Below are 11,179 nucleotides of genomic sequence, written 5' to 3'. Positions count from 1 at the left end.
ACCTACAGCCGTTAAAGACAAAAAGCAGGATAAATTAAACTCATCTCACACCGCGGTTGATGGCACACCACAATAATTGTCACTGTAAGGCGTCTCGCTGCTGCGTAAGCCCTCCTCTCAGGTCTTTGGGGGAAGCTGCCACACTAGAGGTCACTGTTGTAGTTCCAGAGAGGAACAGCAGGCATCAGTGACTGAGAGGACATGAAGCATCTATTATCCTCCTCCTGCCTGGTAAAAATGTTTTATTTTATAAATTGCTCGTGTCACATTACACTTGTCTGCTTTTCACCGATCATACTTTAAACAGATGATGTGACTCTTCTTTGTGGGTTGAGCTGAAGACCCATGGAGACTGCTGAGCGAGACATTTTCTCTGCTGTACAAACCTGTTGGAAGACATTTAGTACTTCACCCGTTACAAAAATATGTATGATCGATCAAATCTACAATAAATTTCATGCAACCTTCAAACTGCATTATATTTCACTGAAAAACTTGAGCTCTTGGTTGTTTCCTGCCTGAAAGGGAAAGATCTAGGGGCTTTTTGAATTTTTCAAATGAATGGGACGTCAGATATAGTGCCATGTGGCCTCATAAATGTAAAATTCCCTGATAATAATTAATCACTTTTTCTGTCACTGTGTTCTGATGTGACTGTGTGTTTGTGTTTGCCTCAGTATGTTTGTTGTCTGTTACCTAAATCAAATAAAGCTGCTCAAAATAGATGATAACGGTGCTTTTCATATATATTTAATCATGTTGGACGATGTTTATTCATTCAGCTCAACCACAGATGAGTTTACTTTGCAAACAGGACAATTATTTATTTATGAATTCATATATTTCCACTTCTAAACTTTAACGGCACATATTTACACTCATTGTAAAAGAGATCATTAGTTATTCACATTTTCTGCATTGTGGAATCGTGGCTGGCTGACTGTGAACTGCATCACCTGCGATTAATCATTCATGAGCCCCATCTGTGTCCTGGACATTTCAGCGAACAGCAGCCCCCGACACTGAAACACAGACTGAGAGGCAAACTGTATTTATTACTGTTGCTGAGATCGAAATCTGTGAACACTCATTTCACTGGAACTCGTCAATCTTGTCGAGACAATATACAAGTCAAATTGGATTTTTGGTGTAGATTTTGACGTAGTTGGGGTTAGGTTAGGTTAGGTTAGGTTAGGTTAGGTGAGGTGAGGTTAGTATAAGAGGAAATCCTTATTGTATGTGACGTATTTGTTTTTGTCTGTCTACATGCACACATACAACCAATAAAGATACTTGTTAGTATTACTAGGAATTCACACGTTTACTCAGCTAAACGGTTAAACGTCCGCTCCCTTGCTCCTCGACACCAGACGTATAAATCCGTTAAATCAGTTGGTATTTTAATCATGTACAAGGCCGTCTCATTTTGTACCACTGGCAAACGACTGGGTCGGAGCAACAGCACTGCCAGACAGCCGTCCCCGTCCCCGCCACAGTGCCGTTTTAGAGGAGAGCGTGATGGGAAGTTGGAGCGATGTCCTCCCTCAAAACCAGCCTGCTGTGTCAGTACTTTCATCTAAAAAATGAAAACAAGGCAGAATGTTGGCCGCGTCAGAGAAAACTGCTTAGAACCATTCCGCTGGAGCAACGTACAACCACATTCAGCCTTTTGATATTAAACTTGCTGCTGCAATTTGACATTGTTTTACCCGGAGACGCTTGTAAACTTAACATAAATCCCTGAAGAGGTTAATAGAATCCATCAATGCGTATTCTCGTTTGTTCAAACCCAATCAGGTCATCTGGACTTCAGTCATGTGTTTTGGACATTTTGTCACCCAAGGTTTCACACGCTGATGTTGTTTTGGTTGAACTATAAATGGTTTCTGAATTCTGCAATTTTCCTCTTTTTGAATTCCCGCGCCATTTTGAGGACGTTCATTCCAAAATCTTCCGAAAAAAAAAAGCTCAACATGACAGTGACCTTTCAAAAATGTGATTCTACTCAACTTTCTGGAAGGTGAATGCTGATGAATAGGTTATGTTGAGCTTGAATGCACCATGCTACGTTCAGACTTTTTAAAGCCTTGTTTACACGACAACGTGATCAAGTGAAAACGTTAAACATTCATTGCGTTTTGGGCGTCCGTTTATGCGACAACGGTGCTTCGAGGCACTGAAACCTTTTCAAAATAGTTCCCAAGATGGAACTTTCTGAAAACACTCGCAGTAAATTGTTTTACTGCACATGCACAAGTAGATCGACGATGAAAACGGCCTCCAGAGTGTCACGACTCCCAGTTCTTACTCTCCTGGGACTTGGTAGTTTTATAGTTAAGCCATCCTTAATAGCATTCCAAACACAAAAAACAATGCATTTTCCCTCAAACGCTGTCTTGGAAACGAGGCCTAATATTGGTTGAATACTTCAGAGTCAGAAATTGTTATGAGTTAACAGAGAAATAAGTCACCAGGGTCATTCCTGTAGCTGCATATCCAGCAGAATACATGCAACAATTACAAAATAATAGTCTTAATGGTTTCTGTTTTGTGTGTCAGCTGACGTTCGAGGACTAAACTGTAACAGGAATGGATGGAGAGAATGTGGAGACAATCAATGAAAAGCAATTCATGTCCACAGTCGTGACTGTTTTCAACCACTTTTTGTTGAATTCTCCATAGCAAGGATGTTTGGTATCTCTGAGAATCTGTTAGAATTAGTTGGTTTTTTTTGTTCAGTTTTTCTTCTTTGATTTGTGCCAATACAGTAAGTAGCTGCAGAATGTCTGGTTGATGTCTGACTTTGCAAACCGAGATAATTTCCATATCACTTCTTATTTCGTTTTCATTTCATTGCGGTCGGCGGCGGCTGCATTTATTTAAGCTAACACAAATCCAGGCAAGCTGTAGACTTGTGTTTTCTTTTTGGTTCTGGATTAGTAAAGAAAATCCCTCTTACAGCGTTTCACAGCAGCGACGGTCATTCTCTCTTTCGGGATGGGTATCATATCCTTCGCTGGGTTTTTGACCATTTTTGGTTTTAAGAGGGCATTTTTGGCACCCAACCAAAAAAAGCACAAATGATCTGAGAGAAATCACCGCAGACGACTTTGAGACGCATTGGATCAGAAATCTGAGTCAGACTTTCTGCTTTTGAATGTAACAGGAAGAACCTTGATTACAAACATTTCTGTAACAATGGCAATGTCCCGGCTGAGTCAGGAGTGCTGAATGAAAGCAGAATATGGGAAAAATCGGGCCAGAAATCCCAGAGAAACACATACTTGTGTGCACGCAGAATCTTGCTAAAAAGAAGTTTGCACATGCGAGCCGGCGCACTTACGAACATGCTGAACCCGCACGGTCGCGCATGCACGCACACACGCACGCTGAGCTGCAGCTCTGTGCTTGATTGTCTTACCATCAGTCATTCTACCAAGTGGTAATTGAAAACACATCTCCCCCAGCCCCTGGCACCCATTACAAATAAGACACACTGGGGCTTTCTCCACACAACACAAAGCATAATAACAAATAGAGGCGGAACGACCAAGAGAGGAAAGAGAGGCACGCTGTAGTTTTTGGCACGACATGAAGAGAACAGGCTCCCAGTGATTGGTAAAGGGCCAAATCCATTTTTCCAAAAAGGGAAAAGAAGAAATATATGTTTCCCTGACAAACGGATGAAGCACTTGTCCCTGGCCTATTCATAAATCGTTATATTCTGATCTCAAGTCTTTGGAAAGTCTATTAATTCCGGATGTCTTCTTATCCTCCAGTTTCCCCGAAATTTTAAACATGAGACACAGAGAAAATCAAATATGGGCAAAGGAAAAGAAATTATTATAAATAGACGTATTGTATATATTTTTAATAGATATTCATATATTCTGCAATAAGTATGCATTTGTATTAGTCTGCTAGTAGGTAGCAAAGCTAAGTGACTTCATTACGCAAAATACATCTCGACCATTGACATATAAGAGGCAACAAAGTGACATGAATTGGAACATGCACGCCAACTTCATTGGAAATACAACGTTCATGCCTGATACATGAAAAACGTATTAAAATGCAGAGTGATCATCATGACCTGGAGGTACAAGAGTGAATAACACAAGATTTAATTGGGAGCTGAGAACGATAACACCTGCAGGCTGCGAGCGTCTTGTCCATGTGGTCAGACGGCGCTGTTTTTACACACGCACGTGCACACACACACACACACACACACACACACACACACACACACACACACAGCCACTGAAAACAAAGGCTGATCAGTGAGGCTGAAAAAAGTAGAGAAGGTGGAGGAGGGGTGAAGTGTGTGTGTGTGTGTGTGTGTGTGGGGGGGGGGGGGGGTAAAGAAAAAAAAAAGCCGAGGCTGACAGGCAATGATTGATGTTCGCCCATCACGCGAAGCCTGACACTCATCCCTCTCCCTCCCTCCATTTGCAACAAAGTCACTAGTATGTGTGTACGTGGATGGATTGCTGTTTTCCAGTGTGTGTGTTCCAAACTAAAACCCATTCAATCAATAAAGCCAGGCTCTCTGAATCACAGGGCAATAGCCAGATTGCTGACTAGACAGAAGGAAAGGCGTAGAGAAGCACATTTCACATGTAGATTAAAATCCCAGCATGGTAACCTTTAGTGTGGGTTGTGTGTGGGCGGCTGAGGCGCGGCGTGGTGATGTTGAGAGGATGGGGGGGGTGGTGGGGGTGGTGGGGGTTAGACGCATGTAAACAGACCTTATATGTCAAGGTGGCATGTGTAACACAGGACAGGCGTGTTTTGACGCTGTTGATAGACGAAACCACTGTAGAGGTGAAGTGGTCACATGGAAAGTTGCAGATCTACACACGGTGTACTAAAAATGACTGGACCGTCACATAATTAGCCAAGAAACTAAAATATAAACAAAAACTAAATATGATCCTCCAGCCGTATGAAAGGCCTGTACGCTGGATGTGTGTTTGTGGATTGTTAAGTGTGGATTTTTTTTGCTTCAGAATTAGGTCAGCTTATTTGAGCATTTGCGCCGACAATATATTCTTTAATCACTCATGCTGTGCAGAAAAGAGTTAATACATGGAGTGTGTTCACATATAAAAGTGTATGGTTGTACTAATCAGATCTGACGCATTTACATCCTCGTCAAATAAAATGGGATAATTGAAAAACTACGAGTTTTCAAAAGTATTGATTAGTGATATAAAACATCTGGACCCCATTGGAAACGACAGTGTATCAAGTGAAAACGCATCGTTTTCATGTTTTCTTTTCAGTAAAGTTTCACGTTTACACTGCAACGCTTTGAAAGGGATGTCCGTTTACACAGAAATGGCAGAAACAAGGAAAATGTGTAGTTTTCATGGCGGGCCACAAGGTGGCACTGTTTGTTTTTGTGATGAAGACACACGCATGCAGCAAACAATACACTCTAAACATCAACAATGGCGAGTGCATCGACTATATATGTGTGTATGGACTGGGAGTCATGACACCTTTGTTGTTATTGTCCATCGAGTCAGAAGAACTATTTACGACGGGTGTGGCGCTCATGCGCAGTAGCAATGTTTCCCGATAAGTTGTGTTTTCCCCTGTTTACGTTGAGACGAACGTGGAGCATTTTCAAAAGTTCTACTTTGGGAGCAGTTTTCAAAAAGTACTATGAGCTGTGTTGATGACCCTCCACTGAGTTTTGTTGTTTTAATTGACATTTGAAAATCACATTTTGACAACATCGGAAGACGTCAAAATTTCTATCGTGTCTTGTGTCCCACCACCAAGTTTGGGAACCGCCGTTCTGTAAGCCACTCACACTTCTCGGTTTCCATAATATATTTCTTGGATTTGCTGCTGCCATCCTACCTGCTTGACACTTTTTTCTGGAAATAGGAAGTGACCCTGATTCAAACTGTTGGTTTTGTGTCTTTACATAATTACACCACATGCATATAACATCTATTTAATAACAGTCTTCAACATAAGCCTCTCTACACATTCCTTCTCGTCTTCCTTTCGCATCGTACATGTTTTTCATGTTTGCCGACAGCAGCTTGTTTGGGGTAAACAAAGTCGGGAATTGAATATCCACAAAGCGCCGTGTTGAAAAGATAAAGAAGAAAGGCACCAGCTGTAAGCTCGCTTTGAGTATTAATCCACAGACAAGATGTCCGTTTGTGATGATCGGCAGTAAAGGAACCACACACAGTCCAGAGAAGTCTCGACTTGTCAGGAGCCTCTCCTGCTGGATTTGCAGCGCTGTAGGTGCCACGTGTGATTCATTGTGTTTTTTTGGATTTGTTGTGCTCTTGCCTGGCGTCTCCATCACCCCACACACTGCGCAATCTGAAAAATACCCTGAAAGTAAACCAGCGCAAACTCCATCGGAATATCCACGCAGCGCATCGGAATAGAAAGTAGTGATTCACTTGCGACGCTTCAAATTTTCATAATTCAGAAAAATAATGTGTTGGTGGAGTGCTTCATAAATCAGGCGTCGCTCTTAATGAATATTAAAGGAAAACAAATCACCCCCGCGAACATGGTGTGCTTGCAACTGACTGATAAATGTCCTTAACGAACGCAAAGTCTAATTCACTCTGGACTTTTAATTCCAAACCTTCATTCTGGGGCAGAGCGCGTTTTAGCTGCAGGGATAAACCCTTCATCTTGGCTCAGACGTCTCCCCTGTTTCCAGTCCCTCCCTCCGACGCGCTACAAACCTGGCGACGATCGAACCCGACAAAATCGTCCTGTTTCTGTTGCTTTTGGTGAATTCCCACGCTGCCAGAAAGGCCTCGGCTCCTTGTGAAGACTCTCAAAACCAAATCTTCAAACAAAAATATACAAATCTGCGACGCTCTCAGCGGAGAAAACACGGGGAGAAGTCTTGATGGAAATGTTTCATTTCTTTTCCTCCCAGCAGATGCTAAACGAGCAGCACGGATCTCTCGATTTGCATCTTTAGTTGCTTTGTTGATTTGATAACACATATTTGCATTTGGAAACAGCTCGAGTAATTTGACTGGGGACTCCCAATCTTGCCTTTGAGGAGAGGTCTTGTGCTACAAACATTCTCGTTCGCTGGCACTCCTTTTCTTTCCTCCCGTACTTGGCATGTGGCGTGGTCGTAAGTGCGAGATGCAAAACGTGTTTGTATTGTGAGTGTTGTTTCCTCTTTGTATGAGTCTCCTCACACCTCTTCTCGCTGTCGTACCTCATCAGAATGAGGAGAAGGGAACACAGATAATAAACAGAAATCAGGGCTTGTCCTGGACTTTGACCAACCTCTTGCTTCTGTGTGTTTTTATACTTGATCGGAGGAAAAAGAAACACCCCTGACGTCCTGAAATGTCTTAAAGTTAGAAAAAAAATGTTGTTTCTAGGGATCCGATTGGAAATAGGACCCACACCAGACTGGACTAAAGGTTAATGTTATTGTGTTTGGAGTTAATACCTGCAAAAACATTTTCCTTAGAACATTTCACTCCTCTCAGTTACTTGAAATAATTGCCAGCAGGTGAGCAGGATAAGTAGTCATCCGTTCCGACAACTTCCAATCAAAGACAGAAAGACAATCATACGTACTCACATTCACACCTATGGAAAAGTTAACTGTGGGAGGAAACCAGAGATACAAGGAGAACGTGCAAGAGCCAAGCTTGAAGTGGGGAAATTCTCTCTGCGATGAGAATGTTTGTCCACTCTTTCAACGCTGGGTCAGAAATATCTATACTGGCAGTGATGCATGGCTGCGGATATTCAATTAAAAGGGTTGGAAGAGAGTTGTGGAACCTAAGTTCTCCAAAAAGATTGTCCTTGTCTGCCTCCTCATTCATCAAAATAAGAGGACTTTCTCAGTATACCTCAGATTATATCATACAGAAAGAGAAGAGCACATTCAGGGCATAAAAAACATATTGTAGATCTTCATCGCTTTGTTTATCGCTGAAAAAAGAATAAATCAAGCTCAATTACACACATTTTTACATGTTTTTCATAGTGGTAATATTCTATGTGATATAAACAACAGAGAGTTTGATAAAAACATCTTGATTTGCGGGAAAAAACACTTTGAAAAGTGTTACTTTAAGAATCTTCCACCGTAAGGGAAAAGATTCATATATCAACAAACACCCGCCTTTAAAAGATGATTACTTGGCCAGCACTTGTTGTTATAACAAAATACAAAATCTGATCTCTCTATATATACAAATACTAGAACAGTAACCGAATGTCATGGTTAAGCCTCAAATATACAAATTCACCACTAGACAGATGGCTTTATTTTTGATTTATGGAAGAACAATTGTCAAAAATGTGAACGAGTGACTGCTTTTTTTTTTTCTCTCTTTTTCCAGAAAAACTTTAAATACTGAAAATATCCTGTTACAAATATACGACTGGGAGCTCCAATGCCACGGCGCTATTTCTCTGCCTTCTGGTAGTTTTAGAATTTTCTAAATATCATAAGTGGTCGATGATTAATGGGAAACAGAATTGTGCCAAATACTTTCAGTAGTGACGGGATAAAAGTGAGCAAGTATAAGCGTGTAGCATTCAAAGCTGTATTTTTTTTGTTGTTGAAAAATATCAAATAGAAACATTTAAGTACTGTGTAATCTAACCTCCCTCTTGCCTGTGCGACCAGGATTAAACGAGAGCCAGATGATACAACAGAACAAAGTCCGAGCGCCATTAGCCGCTCGCTAATGGCGCTCAGGCACAGGCAGGACCCAGCGTGACCCCGAGAAACTTCACGACAGCCAATGTTGCGTCTCTGTTCTCACATATGCGTACGCGATAGGTAGGAGGCTTTGGCGCATTTAGGAATCTTGGAACTTGTGTCCCACAGGAGACGGTCATCTGGCAGGTGCTTGTGTGTGTGTGTGTGTGTGTGTGTGGTTTATCTGCTTTGCACATTGCTCAGGGAACCCCTTGGCCTCCGCAGTCTCACTTCCCCCTCGCATTTTCCATGGTGTGTCTCCGTCCTCGCGAGTGTGTGTGTGTTTGCAGCAGCTGGAGTTCCACTCAGCTGGCCTCTCTTTATGCAGTCCTGCTGCAAATAATGAACTGTGTCTCTGCACAGTGGGGGACATTTTAACTCCAGAGCACACAACTCACAGGAGCTCGCACCACTAAAACATTTTAGCGCCCGGCCTAACATATTGAGTCTCTTACTGTATAACAAAGGAACCTCCAATTACCTCCAAGCCTTTGCAGATGAGCCAATATCACGGATCTGAAAATGATTTGCGGCTTCTTTCCCTCCAAAATCTTGTTATCAAAATGCCACCAAGTGTGTATTAGAAAGCTAATAGCAAGATTCCCTGCATCCCTTTTTTTTTTTTTCCTCGGGGGAAGATCTGGCACCTCACTATAAAGCTTCGCAACAAAATTACCTCAGCCTAAACCTGTCAACAGACCATTACAGCCCACGCTGACTATTACGGGCTGGGGAGAAAAGGGCCAAAGCCATTGTAGCGCAAAGGTGTTGGCAGATATAGGCCAGAGGAATGTGGCAACAGGGATATTTGTTGGCTGTGCGCAAGGCTGTCTCGCTTCTCAAAACACAGTTAAATCTGCAGACCCTTATCAGCACGCTTAATAAAGCATGGTGATGCAGGAATATCAATATGGGATCTTTCTGGATCGTGACGGTTTAAATAAACTCTTAGAATCCAGGCTGTACAGTGCACAGTACAGGACATCTCATAAAATGCAGTTGATTGTACAGCTTTCAGTGGCTTAATAAATCCTTCAAAGAGCGTTTTTTCTATCACCTCTTATATCCAAAAACAATGATTTAGATCAGGGGTATCAAACAAATGGCCAGTGGGCCGCCAAGATGTACAATCTTTTACCATGTGATGACATTAAGAGCTGTAAAAATAAACCCGAAGGAAGAGGGGTGAAGTTTGGGTTTTTGGTTTTTAGATGTTTAATTGAGATCGAATTGGGATTCATGTGACGTCACACCCGGATTTAGAAACAAGAGACCTTCGTATTTCCTCTGACATCTATGTCGCTGACCTTAAAATTGCGCAATTATCCATAAAATATGTTTTACTTCTTGGAACTTAATAGCAAAAAGTGATAACTTAGTGACTTGTTAAATAAAGCTGAAAGGTATGTCACAATAACAGCTATATTGTTAAGATCCAGTGCGATATGTCTACATAATACATAGATATGGATGTTAGAGAGTCTACAGTAATACAAATGTGAACCCAGCTTCAATGTTTTCATATCTGATTGAGTCCCTCTGTGATGTCAGTAAAAAGAAATTGTAAAAAATAAAAATAAAAAGAATAACAAATAATAAAAAAAAACAGTAACAGATAAAGAGTGACAAAAATGACATGAAATCTAAAAAAAAATGAATACAATTTTCCAGTGAAACACAAATGTTTCCAAAAACCTGAAGGCCACCTCACTCTCCAAACATGTCCAACACTATATTTAAGTGCTGCCCCATCATGCTCGTGGGCTTTCCATCACTGTCCGCTGATGAGGGAGCAGGGGAATTTGGCAACCGCCAACCCCCCTCCCACCACCACCCCCACCCCCACCCACCCCCGCCCAGTGGGGAGGGCAGTCATACCTGGGGGCCCATGAATGGAGCCCTCAGGTAAAGCGCTGTTGAAACAAATCTAAAGCTGCCTAATGACACGCACCGTGAAACTCTTCACAGGTCATTTACGCTGCTGACAGGCTGCTGCCACAGCGCTGCACACCTCCTCCTCTCAGCATGTTTGTGTGTGTGTGTGTGTGTGTGTGTGTGTGTGTGTGTGTGTGTGTGTGTGTGTGTGTGTGTGTGTGTGTGTGTGTGTGTGTGTGTGTGTGTGAGAGAGAGAGAGAGAGAGAGAGAGAGAGAGAGAGAGAGAGAGAGAGAGAGAGAGAGAGAGAGAGAGAGAGAGAGATTATTACAGATTTACAAAGCAAAGAGAGGGATAGCCAGAGATTGAGAATAAGAAAGCAGAGAGAGAGAGAGAGAGAGAGAGAGAAAAAAATGTAGCTCATGTATGTGTGATGTGTATTAGTCATACTCTGGGAGGGAATCTGTGAGCTATGAAAACAGTGTTTAGCCTTTCTGCAGCGTGGCCTCACAGCATGGGAAAGCGATTAGAGATGCTATCTCCAGCGGCTGCTCAGCACTCGGTTGAAGTTA

This window comes from Lipophrys pholis (assembly GCF_963383615.2).
Source record: "Lipophrys pholis genome assembly, chromosome: 15".
Lineage (NCBI taxonomy): Eukaryota > Metazoa > Chordata > Actinopteri > Blenniiformes > Blenniidae > Lipophrys > Lipophrys pholis.
Note: the sequence above shows the minus strand (reverse complement) of the source record.